The following is a 14,853-nucleotide window of genomic DNA, read 5'->3' on the forward strand; positions in this document are numbered from 1 at the left end:
TTGGCGCTAGGATGCTGAGTGTAGCTCCCCAGGAACGAGCTTGGTGGGGCGGCTCTCTCTGCTCCGGGTGCGCTGCCTCTGCAATGGCTTTCTGCAAAACAAACGCTGCTGAACTCTCTTTTCGCTTTTTGCTTCATAAAAACTGAAATTCTCTTTTGGTTAGTAAGAACAGGTACTGATACAAGTCTGCCTTCAAAGTGAAGCGCCGTAATCCAAACTTTTTGAAAAATGGGGGATACCTGTACCAAGAAGTACTCAGCCATTTTACATGGAGTAAGGGACATAACAAAATTGTTTTTTAAAGAGGTGAAAAAAGTCTTTGAGCAACATGTATAAACCATTCAGTCAGTACTTAGCGCAGTGCCGGGCACACAGTATGTCTCATGAGTCATTCAATAACACTTCTGAAGCATCCTGAAGCATCTACCATGTTCCAAGCACTATATACTAGGCATATGTCAGTGGACAAAACAGAAGGTTCTCTTGCTCTTCTCGATCTTTCCTATTAGTGGGAGGGAAAGATTTAAAGCAATTAAGTCTGCTTAGATGAATGGGATAAATACGGTGTACTGACTGGACAGGGCAGGTCAGGGAGTGCCACAGTGAGAAGATGTCGTTTGGGTTGCGACAAGGAGGATGCTGGTCAGCTATGCAGGAAAAGAGTGTCTGGTGGAGGGAGCAGCAGGGGCAATGGGCCTAGATCAGGAATGAGCTTTTAATATGGGCAAACCAGAAAGTGGCCCGTAAGGCTGAAGAGTAAGCGTGCGATTGGGAGCAGAAGCTGGAAGATAGAACTAGAGGGGTGAGCATGCAGGCCTTTGCCAAAGAAAGGAGTCTAGATTTAATGTCAGACATTATGGGACGCCTTGGGAAGATTTTAAGCAGGCAGACAGGCAGGGCCAGAGGGGAAGCTGGAAGACCAGATAGGACAAGGTTGTTGCAATAGTTCAGATGAGAGATGACAGATACCAGTCCTTTGTCAAGACGTTTGTATTACAAATATTTTCTCCCAGGTTGTGACTTGTCCTTTCATTTTCTTTACAGGGTGTTTGGAAGAGCAAAGGTTTTGAACTTTGATAAAGTCCAGTTTCTCCGTATATTCTTTTATGGTTTGTGCTTTTGTGTCCGAAGAAATTTTTGCCTTTCTCAAAGTTGCAAAGACTTTTCTTCTTTGTTCTCTGCCAGAAGTTTTATGGTTTAAGCTTTATTAGGTCTGTGATTCATTTCATGTTAATTTTTGTGTCAGTTTTTTATTTTACGACATCATTTTATCCTATGAGAACCCATGTATTTTCCCTAATTAGAAGTTTGGTCATTTGAAATAGAAAAAAAGTTAATGTTTCGTATTTTTCCACTGTAAGAATAATACATTATTACAATGTATTTGGGAAATGCAGAAAAGCAGGTTTTGAAAACTCATTGAAATATAAGTGTTCAGATAGTTAAAATAACATAAGCAATTTTATTTTTTTTATTTTTTAGATTTTATTTATTTGAGAGAGAGAAAATGAGAGAGAGAGAGTGAGCACAAGCAGGGGGAAGGTCAGGGGGAGAATCCCCCTGATGTGGGATTCGATCCTGGAACTCCAGGATCATGACCTGAGCTGAAGGCAGTCATTTAACCAACTGAGTCACCCAGGTGCCCATTGTAAGCAATTTTAGATCCTGATAGTTTCTACTTCCAACTTGGAACATGAGCATCTTGCATTTCAAATGCCAAAATGTGAAACTTGGAGATGATCAACTGTAATCTAATCATTGCTTGTTTCCTCAGTGACCCTGGAGAATCCAAAGAATTCACTTATCTTTCTTGCCACGTCAGATTTTTATACTCTTTTAAGCCAGTTTTTTAATTTAAGAAAATATGAACAGGAACAAAAGAATAGTACAATGAGCACACATAAAACTTTAACCTGGATTCACTAGTTGTTAACGCTTCATCTCTACATATAATTTTTAAATTGAACCGTTTGTGGGTAATCATAGCCCCTAAATACTTAAGCATGCATCTGTAAGAATGACATTCTTCAACTAACCACAAAACTTCATAACACCTAGCAAAATTAATGGTTTTATAGCATCCATTCCATATTCAAATTTACCCCGTTGTTTCAATATCTTTTATACCTCTTCCCTTCTCCCCTCAACTCCAGGAACCCATCAAGATTCACCCATTACATTTGGTTTTGACATACATCTTCGACTACTTTTAATTCAGAGCAGTCCTCCATATTTATGACATTTTTGAAGAATTTAGGCTGGAATGTCCTACATTCTGAATTTGTCTCAGTGTTTTTTCATGCTAACTGGTTCCTCTCTATATTTTCTGTAAAGTACAAGTTGGGTCTAATGGCTTGATTAATTTCAATGTTTATTCATTGAGTTCTTTGTTCATCACAAGAATTATAGGAGACGTGTCCTTATTGCATCACGGCAAGAAGCACATAGTTTCCAGGTTGTCCATTATCAGTAATGGCACTGGGATAAAGAGGTTGTCATCTGTGGGGGGAGGCTGTGGCAGAATCAGTAACATTACTCAGTGGGGTTAACATCCCTTGATGTCGTCTGAATCAGTTATTACATTGGGGTTACAAATGCTGATTTTCAATTCTGTCATTCCTTATACATTCATTACCTGGCATCATTCATCATTCTATAAAGAAAGACTTTTTTGGTTTTCTCCCTGAGCCTGCTTGTACCCTGCCCTCCCCCATCATTATGGATTCATGGATTTTGCTTTATTCAGTAAGTTTATTTTAATTCACTGAATCCTTTTGATATCACTGCATTAGTGTCAAATATTTCCTTGTTCTCTGGCCCAATAAGGTGTCTTAGGCTCATCTTGTATTCTTCTGGCCTTGGATCTGGAATTGGTCATTTCTCCAAAGAGCCCAGGTTTCAAAGGACCCAGTTTGAGTAATGGCTCTATCCTACACATAAGGTAGTTCCTTGTCTTTCGGAGTGCCGTCCCTGTACGGTGCCATGGGTGTTGCTGACCAATTCTTAGTTTAGCTTTCATCCTGTCTCCCCAAATCTGACTACTGAAGCTCAAATCTGACTGCTCTTTCTGTGGACAGATGCCGCTTGCCCAGCAGCTGCTGCCCACCTCTGTTAACTATCTTGTGACTATTGCTGATCTTGACTCCCTCTTGGCCTTGTGCATTGATTGCAGATGGTAATTCAAAGCCAGGATGAATGCAGAGAAGAATGAATGACAATTTAGAGGGCGTGCATGTAAGTAGGATTCATCTAATAAATGCTGTGTTTATAGCTGTTTCCCCAATGGTTAGCAGTTGTGCCAGTGAATGTGCAATAAATGTGAACCCTGGGTTTGGAGGGCGTTATTCGGTAAGTCTTGGTAATATTTGCATTGTGTTCACCCTGCTGATCGACTTGAACCCGGCGATGAGGCGATGGGAGCAGGGATTGTGTTGCCCCAACACCATAGTCCCCGTCCTTGCCTTCATATGTCACTTTTGCCATATTTCTTGTAATTCCCTGGCTGCTTTTCCCACCAACTAAACTCTGAATGCAAAGACCATTTTTATCTTGTATACTCTGTATCTTTGGCACTTACTATGTGCCTGGCCATAGTAAGCACTAAAACATTTGCAAAATAAATGAATGAAATGAACAAAGATTTGTTGAATAGAATTTAGGAGGCTCAAATTTTATCATCTGCCTTGGTACTAATTAGGTGGTATGGTTTTGAGCAAGTCTGGGCTTCAGTTTATTCACTGGTAAATTGAGAGAGCTTGGGGGTGCAAACTCAAGCAGCAAGGGCTGGGCCAACGACCTAAGTATGTGAATTAGAGTGGCGACTGTGGCCCAGCGGAGAGTCAAGGGAGTGGGAAATGCATCAGGATGATAGACCAATGTGTACCAACTTCTAGATTTTTGAGAAAATGGATGTTGGTGAAATACAACTAATTAAAGGTTTGGTTTTTTTTTTTTTCATTTTAAATACAAATTGTCGGGGCACCTGGGTGGCTCAGTCGTTAAGCGTCTGCCTTTGGCTCAGGGCGTGATCCCGGCGTTCTGGGATCGAGCCCCACATCAGGCTCCTCCGCTATGAGACTGCTTCTTCCTCTCCTACTCCCCCTGCTTGTGTTCCCTCTCTCGCTGGCTGTCTCTATCTCTGTCAAATAAATAAATAAATAAATCTTTAATAAAATAAATAAATAAATAAATAAATAAATAAATAAATACAAATTGTCTGTAGGCCAGAGTTAGTCTGTGGGTAGCCAGTCTGCTGAAATAGTTATTCTTTGAGTTTCCTGTCTGTTTTGACATTTAATAATTCTGTTCCTTTCCGTGTTGCTTCATTGTGGTATGGCCAGCAGGGGGAGAAAGTGTTCTCTAATTTTTCTCTCAAGTTTGGTCCCATAACTTTAACAAATCAGAAGTGGGTAGGGGAGGCTGTGTCCCATGAACACTGATAATATAATGGGAGAAGTTTCTAACTTTTGTAGATAGATTTTGAAAAAGTGGGGGAGGATTCCAAGCCTCAGCAAATCTTTAGATTACTTAGCCTGGTTGGTTTACCATGGAATCAAAGGAGGACATCCGTTCATCCATCCATTCCTCTGCTGCCACTAGGACCCGCCGTGTAGTCCAATAATGTGCGGGCCGTTTCATCTCCAGCAAAGGAAATCAGACTTCAGAGGATTTGGCAGCCGGAAGGGGAGGGAAATGGCATCCTCCTCGCAACAACCCCTTCCTGTGCCAAGATTTTTTATTTATTTATCTATTTTTTAATTTTGCGGAAGAAAAGGCTTAGAGAGGCTCAATAATTTACTTCAGATAACACAGAAAGGAGCAGTGCTGAAATGCAAGGCCCCATTTGACTCCAAAGATTGTGAAAATTCCACCTCCCCACCTTCTCTAAACCCAGTACTGGTAAATGTTTGAGAACTGCCTGAGGAAGGAGGTGGGGCAGGGGAGGGGGTGGGAGGGGGAGAGGGCTGCATGTATATGTACCTACATGAGTTTGTTGTAAATTTCATTACAGAGTGTAGCACACAGGGGCGCCTGGGGGGCTCAGTTAAGTGTCCAACTCTTTTTTTTTTTTTTAATTTTTTTTTAAAGATTTTATTTATTTATTTGACAGAGAGAGAGAGCCAGCGAGAGATAAGTGTCCAACTCTTGATTTCGGCTCAGATCCCATCTCGGGGTCATGAGATCGAGCCCTACATCTGGCTCCGTGCTCAGCGGGGAGTCTGCTTCTCTTCCTCTTCTTCTCCCTCTGCCCCTCCCCCCTCTTTTGCTTTTAAATAAATAAATCTTTTTTGAAAAAAGAATGTGGCACACAAATGATGGTAAAATATACAATACTTTTATGATTATTTCCATATATCCAATTAATTCTCACAGAATGCGTTCATTGAGCTTTGCCAAACTCTTGTATCTATAGCCAACCTACGGTTCTAGTTAAATCACAATTTGACAAAATCAGGCTGTGAATACTCGAACGCTATCTCACTTAGCAAAGAAGTTGCTTATGTTACTGATGAACAAGGGCAGTTCTGACCTGAACGTTCGCTGTTATTTTCTTTTACATTTAAGACCAAAGTGAAACAGCAAAGACAGGTCTTGGAACTTCACTTGTTGCCAGTGCCATGAGTGAATTCTTTGCTCAAGTTGATGATAGTTTTCAAATATTGGAAAACATGCCTTCTCTTAATTGTTTTGTGCTGCTTACAGTGGACAGCTGCAGACATGAAACACTTTAAACTTGCATTAACATTTTCTCCATCACCTAAGTCTAGAAAATCCACAAAGCAATAAGCCAAACTCTGATTTGTAGTGTTTCCAGTTTCTGTGGTGTAAATGCTCCCACCACAGACAATTTCATGCTACTTACATGGTGTCCGTGAGCATAAAGTTGGGAAGCGACGTGTACCATTATGTAGTATTTCCACTGTATCGATACAATAGACAGAAGTAACTGCAGGAGCACAGGTAATAATAAAATGTAGTAAAGTAATTAGGGAGTGGTGAGCTTTGCGAACAAGCAGGCCTCATTTGGATAGGACTGTGGGACCATAAAAATGACCGTGCAAACTGAAACCATGCTAAATGACCTTAATAATCAATGGGGAAAATCGCAGTTGTTGCATGACTTTCAATATTTTTTGTTAAGACATTACAAACTTTCGTACTATTGGTTACAAATGTATATAGGGAAATGAAAAAATAGGCTAATACTTAGATAGTATACTAATTTTAGACATTAGAAACATCGAGAACGAAGGTTTAGTGGTGCTTGCATACCTCTCGTTGTCTAACGTACAATGCCTTTTTTCTACACCGTGGTGAATTGTCACGCCTCTTTCTCACTTTGGATCAGCTTCTAACATTTTATCCCTTGTGCTTCGAACATCGTGAAGCATCTCTGAGAATCCTTCTAATGTGATTTTGTTTTTATTTTTTTTGCCGGTATCACGTCTCTGGATCTCTTCATCCTTTCTGTCACGAACACTTTGCTCACTTCCACCGACGCGTTCGCCTTTGCTGACTTCCCCTGGCTTTATCTGTTCCGTCTCTCAGACCGCAGCCTGTCAGCATCCCCACAACCAGCTCTTTCTTCCACGAGTGCCTTCCCCTTTGATTCAGATGTGCCTTCCAGCGTTATCAATTTTCATTTCTCTGCCGCGCTTACATCTTTGTTGAACAGTTCCCTTTCTTCATCGTCCATGTTTGTAAAATGCCACACGGGTTTGTCACAAGAGACAAGTAGGGAACCCAAGTCCATGCTTTGGTGTCTGCACGAACTATTTTTTTTTTTTTAAGATTTTATTTATTTATTTGACAGAGAGAGACAGCCAGCGAGAGAGGGAACACAAGCAGGGGGAGTGGGAGAGGAAGAAGCAGGTTCTTAGTGGAGGAGCCTGATGTGGGGCTCGATCCCAGATCGCCGGGATCATGCCCTGAGCCGAAGGCAGACGCTTAACCGCTGCGCTACCCAGGCGCCCCGTTTGCACGAACTATTAACAGATGAGCAGTGATCAATCACCAACAGGCCTTGAAAGACGGGTGTGACCGGTCACTGACGATGAAGCGCATCTATTATTCATACGGTGATTTATGGACTGGAGAGCCGACAGCAAAGCACAAACTTCACGCCGTCACTCGTGGCAAATACACTGTGGTAACTAGAAGCTGAACCACGTTGGCGGCGGACTTTGTTATTTCACTGAACTGTGGTGACTGAAATTCGTGCATATTGCAACTGTGTAAAGTGACAGTTGCTTGTATTTATTACCTTTTTTCCCCCAGATTTTATTTATTGGGAAAGAGAGAGGGAGATAGAGCACAGCAGGGGGAGCTGCAGGCAGAGGGAGAAGCAGACTCCCTGCTGAGCAAGGAGCCCAATGTGGACTCGATCCCAGGACCCTGAGATCATGACCTGAGCTGAAGGCAGACACTTAACTACTGGCAGCTGGCGTCCCAAATAGAAGGGTTTTTTGGTTGTTTGTTGTTGTTGTTGTTGTTATTTTTATTTTTTTATTTTTTTTAATTTATTTTATTTATTTTATTTTTTTAAAGATTTTATTTATCCATGTGACATAGAGACAGCCAGCGAGAGAGGGAACACAGCAGGGGAAGTTGTTATTTTTAAAGTAGGCTTGTCACAGCCCTGAGATCAAGAGCCCCATGCTCTACCAACTGAGCCAGCCGGGAGCCTACCTTTAGTTTTTAACACAATTTAATTGTAACTTTATTTCTTTTTTAAAGTTTATTTATTTAACTAATCTCCACACCCAACGTGGGGCTCAAACTCACAACCCCGAGATCAAGAGCTGCACGTCCTACAGGCTGAGCCAGCCAGGAGCCCCTAATTGTAACTGTATAATTCAATTTTTTTTTGGAGAGAGAATCTCTTTTTTTTAAAGATTTTATTTGTTTATTTGAGGGAGAGTGAGAGCGAGAGAGAGAGAACGAGCAGGGTGAGGGACAGAGGGAGAAGCAGACTCCCCGCTGAGCAGGGAGCCTGACTGGGGGCTTGATCCCCGGACTCCAGGATCATGACCTGAGACCAAGGCAGACGCTTAACCGACTGAGCCACCGAGGCGCCCTTTTATGTAATTCCATTTTTAATAATGAGTGTGTTTAAACAACTGGTTCACAAAATTCCTGCAAATTTAACAATGGACTCTAATGAGCTGGTACAAGCCAGATCCCGCACACCCATAAGCGTTTCACACTTTCACGTCCCTCATTTTTGTGAACAGCAGAGGGCCGTGCATTGTTCAAGCTCACAGAAGAATGGCATGGCCAGAGCGATCACTCCAAGGCTGATGATGTTCCTTCAACTTTCCTGATAGCTTTCAATCAAATCATCTCGAGAGTGACCATAAGCCCTTGTTCTAGATCTTCCTAATATCCAGAAAGAGGATCTCTGAGAACACTTAATAATTTTAAAAGAATGCAACATTTATTTTAGCTCCTCTGACTCCTTCCTCGCCTCATTTCTTTCGTTGATAGCGGAGATAATCTATGGTGAGTTTTTGCTGGGTTACACTGCAGTCACAAGTGACCCCCACATCTCAGTAGCTACAAACAACACAGCCTTATCTCTTGCTCTTGTGCCATATCGGTCCCAGGTTGGTGGCAGCTCTGCTCCTGGGTACAGGCCACGTCTAGTCCATGGGTTTCCTTCATTTTTATGTCTGGACTGAAGGAATAATAACTATGGGACACGCCGTCCTAATGGAGGAGGGAAAAGACACAGAGTTAGACTTTGCAATGGTTCTTGAAGCTTATGAATGGAACCGGCCCACCGTCTCTACTGTCACGTTCTGTTAGCCAAAAAGGTCACACGGCCGTGCCAAATATCAGCGGGGAGGGAAAAAGAGCCCGGACAGAAAAATACTGCAAGTCACACAGTCACGGGTGGGGAAGTATAATCTTCAGGGGGAAGTGAAGAACGGAAAGAAAGCTGGTCTTTGTTTTTCCTTGTGAAGGGACAGAGCTAGCTTCTCAAAAACTACCAAAGCTCAGGGACTTGATTTTTTAAAAATTCAGTTATTGAGATAAGAAAAAAGCCCTGTAGTCGATGGCCTAATGTCTTGTTACTCCAAGAGTGGCCTATCAGTCAGGATCAGCATCACTTAGGAGTTTTTTTTCTTGGAAAGGAAACTCAGGGAGCGCCTGGGTGGCTCAGTGGGTTGAGCACCCGATTCTTGATTTTGGCTCATGATCATGAGGTCATGATCTCAGGGTGTTGGGATTGAGCCCCACAACGGGCTCCATGCGCAGTAGGGAGTCTGCTTCTCTCCTTCTCCCCCCACTAATCTCCCTGCCCTCCACTCCTCCCTCCACACGCATGCATGCTCTTGCTGTCTCTCTAAAATAAACCTGAAAAAGAAAAAGAAAAGCAGACTCAGATGGCCACAAACGTAACCAGAATCTTCTTTTTAACAAGGACTACAAATTCACGTACACATTAAAATTTGTGAAGCTCAGGCCTAACAGACATCTCCCCCCAGATGCCCTTTCTAGCTTGTGTTTTCCTGATCCCCCAAACTCCCTTTGTTTCTTCCCGGATCTTGGGAAACGGCATCCTCATTCACCCCAACCCCCAAACTGAATGTTGTCCTCAACTTCTCCCCCTCCTATCGCGTCACCCCTGTCAGACCCACTTCGACATCATTCCTGTCTCGTCCTCACCATCCCCACTGTGCCGTCTTGGTTCAGCTTAGGAACTAAACTAAGGCTCCGGTCTGCTTTCCTTGCCTCCCGTCCACCCCTACTCCCAACTCCAGCCAGCCTTCTTCTTACTTGCCCTATGGTCTTACCAGAGTTCAATTCCCATTAAGATCGTCGCAGTGGAGGTGACAAGGAGATGCTTGGGGCAGGGGAGGGAGTGCAAGTAAACACACGAGTGAAAGCAGAGCTCTGCCTAGCCTAAAAGCAGAGCTCTGCCTAGCCTATTCAGTTTCGAGGCAAGTCTTAGACCAGTTTCCCCAAAGCTCCTCATGTGGAAACCCTGGTGTCTCCAGGAGCCAATGGATGTTTGCCTGCTTTAAAATTTACTATCACTTTCAGGAAAATGTCCAGATCTCCTGGGAGGATGTTAAACTCTCTATGACATGTCCATTGTCTGACTCACCAGCGGAATCGCTCATCGCCTTTCTCCTCATACTGAACAGCCATATCAGCTACTTGGTCTCTGCAGAGGGTACGTGTTGATGTGTAACTCCACATTTTTGCGTGGCTCAAATGCCCCTCTCCTGCCTCCATCTCATCTGCCTGTTCTGTCCCAGCTCAGGTGTCCTCACCTCCGTCAGCTTCCCCTAGCTCAGGAAGAGATGTACTCTCTCCTTCCTCATGTCATTTTCGCCTCCGGCAGGAGTAATTGGTTTATGATCTTAGATCTCCATTGCTGCTATATCCTGAGACCCTTGAGGACTCACTCATCTTCATAGCCCCAGTGAGCACAGGGTTGAGCACATCGTAGGTGCTCAATAAAGGTTTATCGAATGAAATAGTAAAGATTAAAATGGCTTAAACCCAACACTGTGAAGAAACGATAGATAGGATTGGATTTATATTAAAAAAAGTCTACTCGGGCACCTAACAGGTACGTAGGAATGGAAGATGCTTTTAGTATTGTGCATGGTGCCTCTAAAGGAGCGACGGTTTCATCATTTGATTGGAAAGATGCATTTGATTGGACTTCCTAATAGAATAAAGCTGTTTTTGTCAAACAAAAAGGGGCATTGATTGGTTGGGAGGGTTGGCATTTATTGCTGGTGGGCTGAACCCCTGATAGAATGTTGTTTATATTACATGTCTTACAGACTTTCAAAAATGATAGACATTTATTTATTTTATTATATTTTTTTGAGGACAGCTTTTCTACTTTATCACAAAAAGAAGCCTTTATGTGGTCAGAAAATACAGGATTGATCCTTTTTTCTCTTCCTATGAAACGCTGCCATTCCAACAGCTAGAGGGAATCTTCTCAGTTCACTTCTTTAAGTCCCATCATATTCACGTAGGTATGGATGTCCTTGGCTCCTGAAAATCTGGCCCTTTAGTGCACAGGGCGATAAAGTCCCATGACCAGCAGTTCCAGAATGTTCCATTTTCATATATTGCACCCGTGCACACCTCCTAAAAATGAGGTACACCAGGGCAAACATTTTCCAAAATAGATGTCATATATATAATATATACACATTCGTACATACATACCTTTATTCCTGTGATGTCCAAAAATTTTTTAAATGTGCACATTTATTACAAAGTCATAACAAAAACCGGACAGTGTTTTGTCCATTCTGGAAAGACGAAGCTCAGCAATAATGCAACGCTGGAAACCGTCCAGAGATTGTGGCCATATCTCTCTTCTAAACAGTCAGATATTCTTGCATTAAGCTTGGCAAAACTGCCTTTCCAAAACAGAAGGGGAAGTAAAATGAAGGACGCAGACCTTTTTCATCTTCCCAAATGAAATAGGAGAAGGATTTTCAAGTAAAAACACACAAACATTTGTTCTTTTATTACCAATAGTGCTACAATGAACCATGCAATTTTTTTTAGTGTTCAATGATTTATTAGTTGCCTATAACACCCTGCGCTCATTGCGTCCCATGCCCTCCTTACTGCCCATCACCCAGTTACCCCATCCCCCCACCCACCTCCCTTTCCAATGCAAATTTTGTTGAGTCTTTTGTGGGTTTTCTTTTTTACAAGAAGTGATAGACCTTTAAAACGAAAATTTAAATATAAATATCCTTTACCTGCTTAAGAAAAACACTATATATAACAATAACATCAAAGATTCATTGAGAACTTTGTGCCAGATTCCGTTTTTTTAACACCTTCATTGAAAGAAGATGTACATAACATAAAACTCACTAGTTTTTGGTACTCACTTAAATGAAGTTTGGTATACGGGGCGTCTGCACGGGTCAGTCAGTTAAGTGTCTGACTCTTGGTTTCTACTCAGGTTGGGATCTCAGGGTCATGATCTCTGAGTCGAGAGAGGGAGCCCCGCGTTGGGCTCCGTACTCACTGGGGAGTCTGCTTGAGATTCTCTCTTCCTCTCCCTCTGCCCCTCCCCTGGTGCTCTCTGTCTCTCTCTAAAATAAATAAATCTTTAAAAAGTGAAGTTGAGTGTGTTTACAGAGTTATAGATCCGTAACCATGATCGAATTTAGAATATTTTTATCACCAGAAAAAGAAACGTTGTGCCCACTTACAGTCGGCCAGTCCCCATTGTTACTCCCCAGCCTCGGGCAACCACAATCCCGTTCTGTCTCTCTGAGTTTGCCTTTTCTGGACATTTCGTATAAATGGAATCATATGATATGTGGCCTTTTGTGACCGGCCTCTTTCACTCTGCAGGATATTCATAAGGCTCACCCGTATTGTAGCCTGTTTCCTTTTCGTCGATGAATAATGGGCTGTTGTAGCACGTTTTACTCATCTGCCCATCAGTCAGTGGAAATTTGGGTTTTATCATTTTTGGCAGTTGTGAATAATGCTGCTCCAAATATTTATATCCAGGTATTTCTGTGGACATATGTTTTTGTTTATCTTGGGTAGATAACCTTGGCATCTTGGGTAGACATCTCCGGTTTTCTGAGAGCAGGATACTGAGTTTTACTTTTTTCCTAAGGTCTCCAGTTATTAGGTGATAGATTAGGACTGGAACCCAGGTTGTAAATCCCTGAGATTTTCAATGATTTCACTCCTACTTCCCAGCCTGCAAAGGGCCTGAGAAAAGGACTTAAGACAGCTAAGTGGAACTTGAAGGCAAAGAGATGCAGTAAAAATGAGCTAGTCCCATAGTGTCAAAGCCTGGACCATACCCCCCGCTCTGTGATTAGATGAGCCCCAGGAGCCCCAGAAATATTAAGACAAATTAGCCCTTCATGGTTAAAGAACTGCATTCTCCCACTGGAGGATTTGGAGAATAATTAGGCAGAACCTGGGACGTTGAAATGTTGTCAACAGGAGACCAGTGCAAATCAACAAGCACTGAGTTGCGAGGCTGCTGTGGGGCCGAGGTGAGGTCTGAGATCAGCTTCGCCCACCGGGGCCCTCGGAGTTGGCCTTCGTGGCTGCTGGCACCACGCCGTGGGGCCCGTTGTGTGGGGGCCTGGAGCAGGATTTGGAAGCTGCTTTCAGAAAAGTAGGTTGAGAGAAGAGAGAAAGGGAAACAAGATGATCTACAATTCTCCAACAGACTTTTAGCTGGGCTCCTCACTCCCCTCTCATCCCTCTTCTAGTTCATTCTGTGAGCTGGAGAGTGATATTCCTGAAACATACAATTGATCACTCATTCTGCTTTCAAACTCTCCCATAGCTCCCTACTACCCTCGGGCGTAGTTAATTCAACCACATCCTGTCCTTCAGGGCGGTTCTTGTCTGCAGAAACCCACTTAGTGAGTCAAACACTTTTCTCAGGGTGGGGTACACTGAGATGCAGGAGGGGGCCCGTTGATGGTCCATTTCGTATAACATTGTTATATGGTCGTGGCATAATTGTGTGTCTCCCTCACTTGACTCAAAGGATAGGGACAGTGAGGCAAGGGCCCGGCGCACGTAGCAGCCGCAGGACCTAGCATCATCCTGGGCACACAAAAGAAGGACTTCAGTGTAGACGTGGGCTTTGAACAAGCAAGGAGTGTCAGGGATAGAGATTAGGGCTAGAGCAGGGAGGTCTGCTTAGTGCAAAAAGAACGAAACAGAGGCCCAGGTACCTCCCCTCTAAGGCAATGTCGGAAATCTCCTTTGAGGGCCAGAAACCACCATCTGGAGATTGATCTTTACCCATGGACCAACAAAACACTTTGCATAGAGACACAGGCTTCTTAAGCTATGTAGCAATATCCCACACAGGGAAAGTCCCAGAGCCTTAGTTTCAACCGACTAAAGTTAACTAAAGGGTTTATGGGTTAGGAGAGATGCAGTTGTTACATAATATATAAGATTGAGATTGACTGGCTTGCTGTGTGTAAATTTCTAAATGTCTGACATATATCAACTCAGTCCTGAAAACAACCCAGTGAGGTAGGCAGTCTTATCATGCCAGGGTTATAGGCGAGTTATATGAAGAATACGTGACTTGTCCAGAGTTACACACCTAGTGGATGACAGAGCCTGAATTTACATATCCAAGGAGTCGAGTTTCGGAGTCTGGGCTCTGGCTCATTATCAAGCAAGGACAGGGATCTCATCAAGCTTCCTGCTTTGGCAGGAAACCTTCCCGCAGTTGTTCCTACTGGATGAGAATGAGGCACAAACTCGGCCTCTCCACTTCGGCGCCAACGTGGATCTCCCGCCTGAAAGCCGGGTCCCCCCAAGTGCCCTCTGCGCGGCCCTCACCGGGTACTTTGCTCTTCCTCTGAAAACGCTACAAATTTGTTCCCGCCTTTCCACCTTGCCATTTGCTGGGCCTGGCAAACTCCTCCAGGCCCCAAGAGCCACCCCTCCCCCACGTTGCCGCGATGATGGGGGTGCGGTGGGTGCCTCCACCGGGTGCCCTCCTGTCTCCCGACAGTTAATGCTGCCCCGTCTGCTCCTTTCACTAGACTGCGGGCTTCCTAAGGACAAGAATCGTGTCTGCTCTGGACGCCAGCTTCATCTGGCAGAGAAACTCAAAGAAACACGTCTAACAACCGATATCACTGAAAGGAAATTTATATCTTGTCTAAGTCTGGCAAGTAATTTTGAAGGGAAAATCCCAATTAACACATAGAAGACATGCTTTCGAGATACACGTTTGTTATATCTCAACCCCAAGGAATTTGCCCCCCCAAATGTCTCTTTTCTCTCTCTTATTAAAGATTTTATTTAATCATTTGACACAGAGAGAGAGAGAGCACAAGCAGGGGG

Source organism: Ursus arctos, unplaced genomic scaffold (genome assembly GCF_023065955.2).
Source record: "Ursus arctos isolate Adak ecotype North America unplaced genomic scaffold, UrsArc2.0 scaffold_23, whole genome shotgun sequence".
NCBI classification, from domain to species: domain Eukaryota; kingdom Metazoa; phylum Chordata; class Mammalia; order Carnivora; family Ursidae; genus Ursus; species Ursus arctos.